The following is an 8282-nucleotide window of genomic DNA, read 5'->3' on the forward strand; positions in this document are numbered from 1 at the left end:
CCCTTTTCGCAGTTCGTGGTCACCTACTGCCACTGACTGTTGGATTATCCGTTAGACTGGTCTGAATAGTGAATATCATGCATGGGGAGTATTGCTTACTTTGCGTTAAAAACGAAAGAACCAAAAAAATGAATTAATTTTGATAGTCCAATGACATATCGAAAAGGAGCAGCAGACTTTTGAGACAAAACAGAGCAAACTGGAAACCTTGTGAAGATCTTGTGCACTGCGCTCCGCTCTGGCTCGTCGCGTGTTGCTGAACTTTAGCGTCAACGACCTCCGGCGACACTGCCCTGTCGTCCGCGAGCACGAGCTACTGCTGCTGGTGCTGCGCGGCGCCGGCGTTCCGCGCCACGAGCTCGCCAATGCGTCGTTGGACAGGTACCTGTACCACAGTACCACTACGAGCGCTGGGCGGCCAACCACACGACGCTGCAGGAAGGTGTTCAAGGGCATGACCGAGGCGCGTGGTTCTTCTCGCAGGGCCACGACGCCGACGCGAGTTCACGGAGGCAGCTGCGGGCGAGCGCCCCCGCTCCGCCTCGCACGCAGGCCTGCCCGGGCGAGCGCCGCCGCTTCGCCTTGGCCCGGTCGACGTCGGACTCCGACAGCTTTTCGGACTGCACGTCCGCCACCGTGTGCTGCGCCAGGAAGTTGCCGGCCATGTGGCGCGGAGGGCAAGCTCGGCTCCGGCCATGACGCGGGCGAGGGGACGGGGACACCGCTGGGCAAGCTCGGCTCTGGCCATGGCCACAGCAAGGGTGGGCTCCGGCCATGGCGCAGGCGAGAGGACGGGAACGGGGACGCCGCCGGGGACGATGGCGCAGGCCGCCGCTCCGCTCGTGCGCAGTTTGCCGCGGGCGGGCCTGTTCTAACGGAGAGGACGCGAGGCCTTAACGCCGTACACATCTTTTATCTGACAATGGGTCCACGTACGGGAGAAGTAGAAAATAGTATGGATAGGGGAGACAACGAATTAGTTTTATAAATAGATGAATTATAGTGACGTATCTTAAAACTTTTAAAATTATAATGGCGTCAATCGAAAAATCCCTTATATAAATAAAATCGTTGAAGAGAACGGGCTCTGGGCTCTGGGCTGATCGGTGAAAGAACGGCCTGGTCCAGATTTCCACGCAGATCTGTTAATGAAGTCAGCTCAGCCCATGGCCCATGCCCACGAGCAGGCTTGGCCCACGGGACAGGTTTTTTGTTTGCACAATTTACCTAGACAAGCCCGGCCTGCTCCTCCGACAGGAGCGCCGTCCACGTCACTCCAATTTTTTCCGTCCGTCGGATTTTCGAATCGATGGCCCAGATCTCTTGAAGCTGATTCTCGTCCGGAGCAGCTTCCCGTCGTCCTCTCCAGCTTCTTCGAATTCTTCGCACTCTTATTTACCTTATACGGCTTCTTGTCAGAATCCAGCGAAACAAATATAATACCCAGCTTCGGATTTCCGTTCTCCAAACTTCTGCTTCTCCTTCCCCTTCCTCGCTCTCTCTCGTCCGCTCCCTCCCTCTCCCGATCCCCCTTCGCTCGTCCGCCCCCGGCCTGCCACGTCCCCGGCCACGGCGCGGCACGACCGGGCCCTACTGGTGGCCGCCGGCGTCGCTGCTCCCCCCCCCCCCGCTGCCTCCTCCCTCTGCTCCGGTGTGCTCCTGTGGTGGACGAAACCCTAGCTGCTGTGCTACAGGTCGCGACCGCCCAGCGCCGGTCCCGGCGGTGCCCTGCTCCTGCGTGGAGGCGCTCGCCGGCAACAGCAGCGGCGGACGCCAGGTCGCTGTCCCTCCAGCAACTGCGTGGACGACGAGGTAAACTCCCATCTCCTCTCTGTCTTGCCCTCCCTCTCTCGATTTTGATGGAGCTCATATCTTGGAGCATAGATCGTGGTGGGATGGGGCCGAGCGGTAAAGAAACTGGACAAAGAAAGAGCCTTTCAAGCATGGCCATCTATTTTCTTGAACCTAATTATCATGTTTTCAGCCTTTTCAGTGTTTGATAGCCCCCTGCTCCCTCGCTTGCCCAGTAGGATGCAGTTGAGTGGCATTAGGACATCTTAAAATAGTACAAGGGGCAATAATCTAACCGTACAAATTGTATTCATCCAACAGATATGGTGAGATGTTCTAGGTGTGTTTGATCGATGTGATCTTAGGGCCTGTTTGGCACAGCTCCTTGCAGCTCTGCCTCCTCCACGGTGACGTGTCATGCAAGCTATGTGATGTGGCCAATGAAATGATCGATCATCTTTGCATGAACTTTGCATTAAAAAATCAAGTCTACAACATGGTCTTAGGTTGGGGTAATTTTTCACATTAAGCTTTGTTAACTTTAGGGGTAACCATATAGGTTGTGGACAAAGTCTAGATTGAAAACTGATATTTTGAATACAGATAAGCATGAGTTGAATTTAGTTCTATCCGGAATTAGGTAGTCTAATGTCGAGTAAAAAAGTGGGAGAGTACAGACAGTTAGGCTGGTCCAAACTTTCAAAAGTAAGATTCCGTGAGATAATCATCAAGATTTAATACTTCAACCTCATTTCCCAGGTTTGCAGCAACGAGCCAATGAGCATCGTCGTCGTAGTCACTGCTCCATTAGCGAATCTCGTGGACGTTCATTTTCCATCAGTATCGTGTATATAGATCATCGGCCTGATGAGGCCTGAGCCGGGGACGCGCCCCGCCCGGGCCCCGGGCCGAAGCGAAGCGAGAAGGGACGCGGTGGCACCTCGCTGCCGTGCCGAGATCGATAGGCTCTAGCTGTCTAAAGGAGACCTCGGTACTAAGCAACAAATTTTTTTTTTGGCATGCTAATTCATGGCTGTGATTCCTACCTGATCAAGAGTTATGTACTACATTATGTTTTAACAGTTCAGAAAAATTGTGTGGTTTCTTTAATCTTTTTTTTAGTCCAAGAAACCTAAGTACGTTAATCCAATACCCATTTGTTTTACTCCACCTCCATTATGCTTGCTTCTGACTTATGCTATATACCTCCAACCATAATAATGTTTCATAGTGCTTGATGTATTGGTTTCCTTGCTTGGTCCTTCCAAGATTTACATAATCATCCAAGGTTCCTTTCCCCTGGTATTAACCGGCCTCGGCACCGTCTCTTAGGTACTCCCGTTTCTATGTTTGCTACTATATAAGTTACTGTTTTCCGTCCTTACTTACCACGGAGTTGCTGGTTGTTGTAGCAATCTGAGCCGATATGGTCAAGGGACACAACAGAGCTGAGCACCTGTGCAGCGGCCAACCAATTACTTGGAGCAGCTGCGTGCTAAGTGTGTTATTCGATTTGAGGCACATGAAGATTAATTTGATTGATTCGATGATTACCGCAAAAAGAAAATTCTTTTTGAAAATGTGCTTCCTGCATATTTTGCATATTTTTATAGTCAGTGGTGTCATATATGCTGATAAGATTCTTAGGTGCTTATTTGATAGCGTCATAGCAACTCCTTTGGATTTATTGTACGGTAAGTCCCCTATAATTGTTGTGCTGCAAGCTTTCTGTGCCACACTATACAGAGTGAATTGTTTTCAGTTTTTTTTTCTTTCTATCGTCAGTAACTAAATAATTCGATATTGAATACGCCTGCATTTTCAGACCAGGAAAGAACATGGCTTGCTAACCATTTCAGGTAATTTACCTTCTTAATATTTTCTCATCCAAATACCTACGCACCTAGCCATGCTTATTGTTATTGTTCCCAGAATGAGTTCTGTATTATATAGATCAATTTGCAGTTTACCACTGTGGCACTGCACTTGATATCAGCTTCAGTGTGTTTCATGGTCTACAGCGCAACTATGTGTGTTAGTGTGCGCGATAATGGTTTCCCTCTTCTGTGACCTCTTTCCCCACCCTAATTTTAGAACATTTTTACAGCCTCCTGTTCTTGGATTTGATCATGGTAACTGATAGTCGAGTTCCTGCACCTATGTTATCCATCTATGGTCTTGTGGGATGAAACACAAATATTCTGTATTTTAGAATGTTGTGTTGTTTGTTACCATGATCTAGGACACTACATAGGACTCATCTTTGGTACCTCATTTTCCTGCTAAAAAAGATGCAGCTCAAGCCATTGTTCTCTGTTCTTCTACCTGTTCTTTTATGATGCTACTTCAGATTCAGAGTCTACAGCTTCCATTACGTGTTTTTCCCCTTAAACCAAACTCATCTCTTCTTTCCCATTTTCCAGAAACCCTTCTATTTCCGTCTGTGGTTTTTTATGGCCTAATTGTTCCTTTGTGTTTCGTAATATATATAGTTGTTGCAGGTTAAAAAGTTCAGCTACGCAAGGAACAGGTGTTCTTCTTGGAATCCTTCCTGCAGGATGGTAACCGGAAAACCAATAAAAATTCTTTTCCCCAAGCATTGTACTTTGCAAACCACTTCCTTGGTCTGACAAGCTCCCATGAACACCGTTGAAAATATTTGTGCACACCGAGTCAATCAAAGGTAAAATAATGAAACCTCACGGTGGTTGTTTTTTAATATCCTAATGTGATTATTCGGAAGTTAGCTAGACCAATGTATTATATATTCTAACATATACCATTGAGAGATTTGTGAGAAACTATGTAATCAGAGGTAAATTGATGAGGCTCCTCATTATTATTCTGATATACTGATGCAATTATGCATTTACAGGTGCCCTCTCCAAAATGTAGGTATCGACACCGAATGTATCCAGCAACAAGTGACCTATCTGCTTCCTTCTCGGCTTTGTAAGTTCTTCCTTCAGCCATCTACATTCTGAGTTGTAGCTTAAGAAAGCATGGTTATTTTCAGAATTTATTTAGACATATCGAAGCGTATAGATAAATAAATTCTGTTATATAAAATCTTCATAGATACTTTATGGGAAGTAGGTGCAGGTCCGATTATAGACACTTTATATCAGTTTGACATAGATGCAGCTTTGCCGCTTTTATATAATTCCTGCTATTGATGTGTTCAATATTAATAATTTTTTTGCGTACAAACCTTTATGTCTACAGTTCGGTTGGAATTGTGCAAGTTTATTAGTCTGGGCATCTCCCATTGTTTTCATGTATACGATGATATTGGTTGACAATGTCTACAGATAGTTAGGATTTGGGAAAAATTGCCGACTTAGCGAGAACCCATAAAGAATATTTTGCTATAGGAGTTCAAAGTTCCTAGGTGTTGTGCTTGCACCATCTATGTACAATTAATTCAGTTTTCTCTATGTTAGGATAAAAAAAATGGGTCTCTAGACTTTGTCTTTTAAGCCTTTCTTTGTCAGCCAAAATTTCAGGTACCACTCCTATCTCTTTCTTGCTTCTTCCTCAGCCTCTCAGCTTGGTTGGTTCCAATTGTTTCTTCCTCATCCTCAGTTATCATAATTTAGCAAACCTATTAGTGATATCAAAAACACTCTCCAGACATCGACACAGATTCCTCGCTGGACATCTCCGACGACGATGAACACGGCTGGGAATCTGACCGCAGCCGGAAGTTCTGATCATCCTTGCATCCATGACGAAGCCCAACAGAGACTGCAGCCCACTGCCTCCTAACCTTGTATAATATTTCTACTCGACGCTCTGTCATGCTTTTGGATACTGCATCTGACAGAGCATGCAGTGCACATCGTACTAATCTTGTATAATATCAACACTCTAATGCTTTTCTATATGCACTCAAATCTGCCATCTAGCAAACCTGCTAGCCATGTAATATTCTGTATATATAGCTATGCCTGCTACATGGTGCTTCAATCTATAAGCACTATCATGCTTGCCACCATTACAGCTGTCGTGTTCCAAATCACCATACTGATGTTACATGTTATTGTCGCCAACATGAAGCAATCTAAGATCCTTTTCATAGTTGTTGGTGAGTTGAGTGCGAAACAAAGTAAAATTCCCACGCCCAGTTTTATGCTACGCAGGTAAAATTTCCATGTCCAGTTTTATGGTCTACAACTAATCTTCGGTGTTCATTGCTACTTTCGTGTCCAGCTGCTACTTTCAGGTCCTCCCCATGCCATGTAGTGTCTGTTCCTTGCTACTTTCATGTTCAATTGTTTGCGTCCTGTTACCTGGTTTTTCTTAGATCTTGTCTCCTTTTTCTCTCCCTTGATTTTGCATTACCACTTCCTTCTCTCAGATTTTATTTTACCTCCAGATTGAGAGTTCATGCTGTTTGTGTTTGGGGAAACCAGTTGGCGCATAGCATGAACTTATGTTTGGTAAATTTGCCATCTATAGACGTGTATCGGTGCATGGTTTAAGATTTCATGTTGCACCTTTGGGCTCATCAGGAAAAAACAAGGAAATGCATTCTCCCTCTTACCTTCCCTCAGAGGTCCGTTTGTTTTCCAGTGTTAAAGAGGTGTATATTGCTTCCTTTGTTTTCCAGGGTACGCTTCATCTAACTCAGACTATAAGCTCTTTTTTACATTTTAGCTACTCTGCTCAAACAAGGTATATGTATATATAGTGGTTCTTTGAAGTTCGAATATATGGTACCATCTACGATTCTAAAATATTTGAGTCTAAGTACATTTCACACTATGAGAATGAGAAGCAATTTCAAGCCCAGGCAATTCCAGTAATTACTGGTCCTACACACAAAAAAAGAGGTTCAACTCCAATCGATCAGCTATTTAGTCCATTGCATTTGCTTAAAAAAGTTGGGACTCTTATCTACGATTGTCTCCCATGTTACCCCTTTTTATTATTGGACCACAAACATTATTTCTATAGTTCTTTTCATACACATCAGTTCATCATGTTAATGAAGGCCAATGTCATCATGTCCATATTTTTAGGTTCATCAAGTGCCTGGGCAGCACAGGTAAAAAAGATTCAGCACATATTAGAATATCAATTAGAATAAAACAGTCGTAGAATCTGTAACTGTTTTCCACTGATACAAACTGTGATTCATTTGTTATGTGTCATTTGTTTCTAGGTCTGGAAGATGAGCTGGCAGAATACGTGGACAACAGATAGCGTTCCAAGTTGCTTCCAGTAATAATTGCCCACATACTGTTCCAAGCTATGTCCAGTAATAATTATGGCCAGGTATGACGTTTTTTTTCTTCCTTTCTCCCCTTTTTTTTGGCGGCTTAATCTGTACGCATCTTTCTCTTCAAACTATTATAAGGGAATTATGAATGCAGTTATTTTTGAATAGACGCAAAAGCCAAGGGCATGCTGCAAAGAAAGAATCCTATATCGTTGGATAAAATGTACCCAAGCCAACCAAGTTCAACATCTTTATCTGCGGACAAGAATCGTGCCATTGAACCAGCGGTGTCTGATCATGAAAACTGTGAGAAGAGTGAAAGTTCCCTTTCCAGTAGATTCTCTAAGAGGTTGGCGTCTATTTTCCTTTCTGTGTTGCCACTGACAATCCAGGCTTTTACTGAAGGAGTCGCTACAGGCCTCTCCCATTGCTAGGTATTCAGATCTGGCTGGGGTCAAGTGCAGTTCATGAATCATATGTAGATCCCTCCTGGACAAGGCAACCATCATTCCTGAACATCAAAGAGTAACAGGTACCCCTCAATTTGCCTCCCTCTGTTTATTTCTATCCAAATTCCAATTTCGCTCAACCTTCTCTTGCAAGCATACATGCACACAATTGATCGGAAGGTTATTTTTGAGATGTCTTGATTTGAGTGCACACGATTTTAATAGCAGATCATTAGTTACATGGATTCCAATAGCCTTAACTAGGTTCTGAGAAAGCTAATCTGGCAGGACAGAGGATGTGTTCCATGTGCATACTTCCCGAAAGGAGTCCATCAAAGGATCGGATCGTATGATTCATTGTTTCCCAACTGATACCAGGAGGATCAAATGAAAGTGCAGATTAACCAAATTTTTTTCTCCATATCAAATACTTGCATGTTAGCATCAGGGCTTGATTGCGAAATAACAGTTTGGTTCAGAAAATTGGTTGTGTATCTCCAGTTTCCTTACATTGAGTTTTATCAGTTGTTAAAATCTCAGATAGGCTCACAAACCATTTACTCTATCTAAGCTGTTCTTAATCTATATTTGGCTGTGTTATGTTACCAACTACATACATGTCTACTTGACTGTTAACTCGGCTGTACATCGAATGTTTCAATTTATATTTTCGACTGTGAACTAACGCGCGCAATGGCGCGCCTTCCACTAGTCTAAAGTAATTTGGCATGGCTAGCAGCGTTTTGCTTCTATGGCCTTGTTGACTTTGCAAATTTTTTTGAACTCGATGAATAGTACCATTTTCATCTTATTTGGTA

The 8282-nt window shown here is 44.1% G+C and overlaps 2 long non-coding RNA genes across 12 annotated transcripts; both read left to right on the forward strand.

Annotated features, from left to right (window-relative positions):
- Positions 1–1487: 1487 nt before the first annotated feature.
- On the forward strand, positions 1488–3509 carry LOC136533899 (uncharacterized). Of its 2 annotated transcripts, XR_010778627.1 has the most exons (4): positions 1488–1812; positions 2551–2782; positions 3023–3123; positions 3204–3508. It is a non-coding gene; the product is annotated as an uncharacterized lncRNA (long non-coding RNA). The 2 variants fall into 2 exon arrangements; XR_010778626.1 differs by having other exon boundaries at positions 3023–3509.
- A 1124-nt stretch (positions 3510–4633) lies between these two features.
- Positions 4634–8021, forward strand: LOC136533895 (uncharacterized). 10 transcript variants are annotated; one of them, XR_010778621.1, is made up of 8 exons: positions 4666–4743; positions 5235–5297; positions 5425–6016; positions 6404–6626; positions 6816–6841; positions 6959–7071; positions 7170–7547; positions 7753–8021. It is a non-coding gene; the product is annotated as an uncharacterized lncRNA (long non-coding RNA). The 10 variants fall into 10 exon arrangements; XR_010778622.1 differs by lacking the exon at positions 5235–5297 and having other exon boundaries at positions 4669–4743; XR_010778617.1 differs by having other exon boundaries at positions 4729–4743; positions 5235–6016.
- Positions 8022–8282: the final 261 nt, after the last annotated feature.

This window comes from Miscanthus floridulus, unplaced genomic scaffold, assembly GCF_019320115.1.
Source record: "Miscanthus floridulus cultivar M001 unplaced genomic scaffold, ASM1932011v1 os_1287, whole genome shotgun sequence".
Lineage (NCBI taxonomy): Eukaryota > Viridiplantae > Streptophyta > Magnoliopsida > Poales > Poaceae > Miscanthus > Miscanthus floridulus.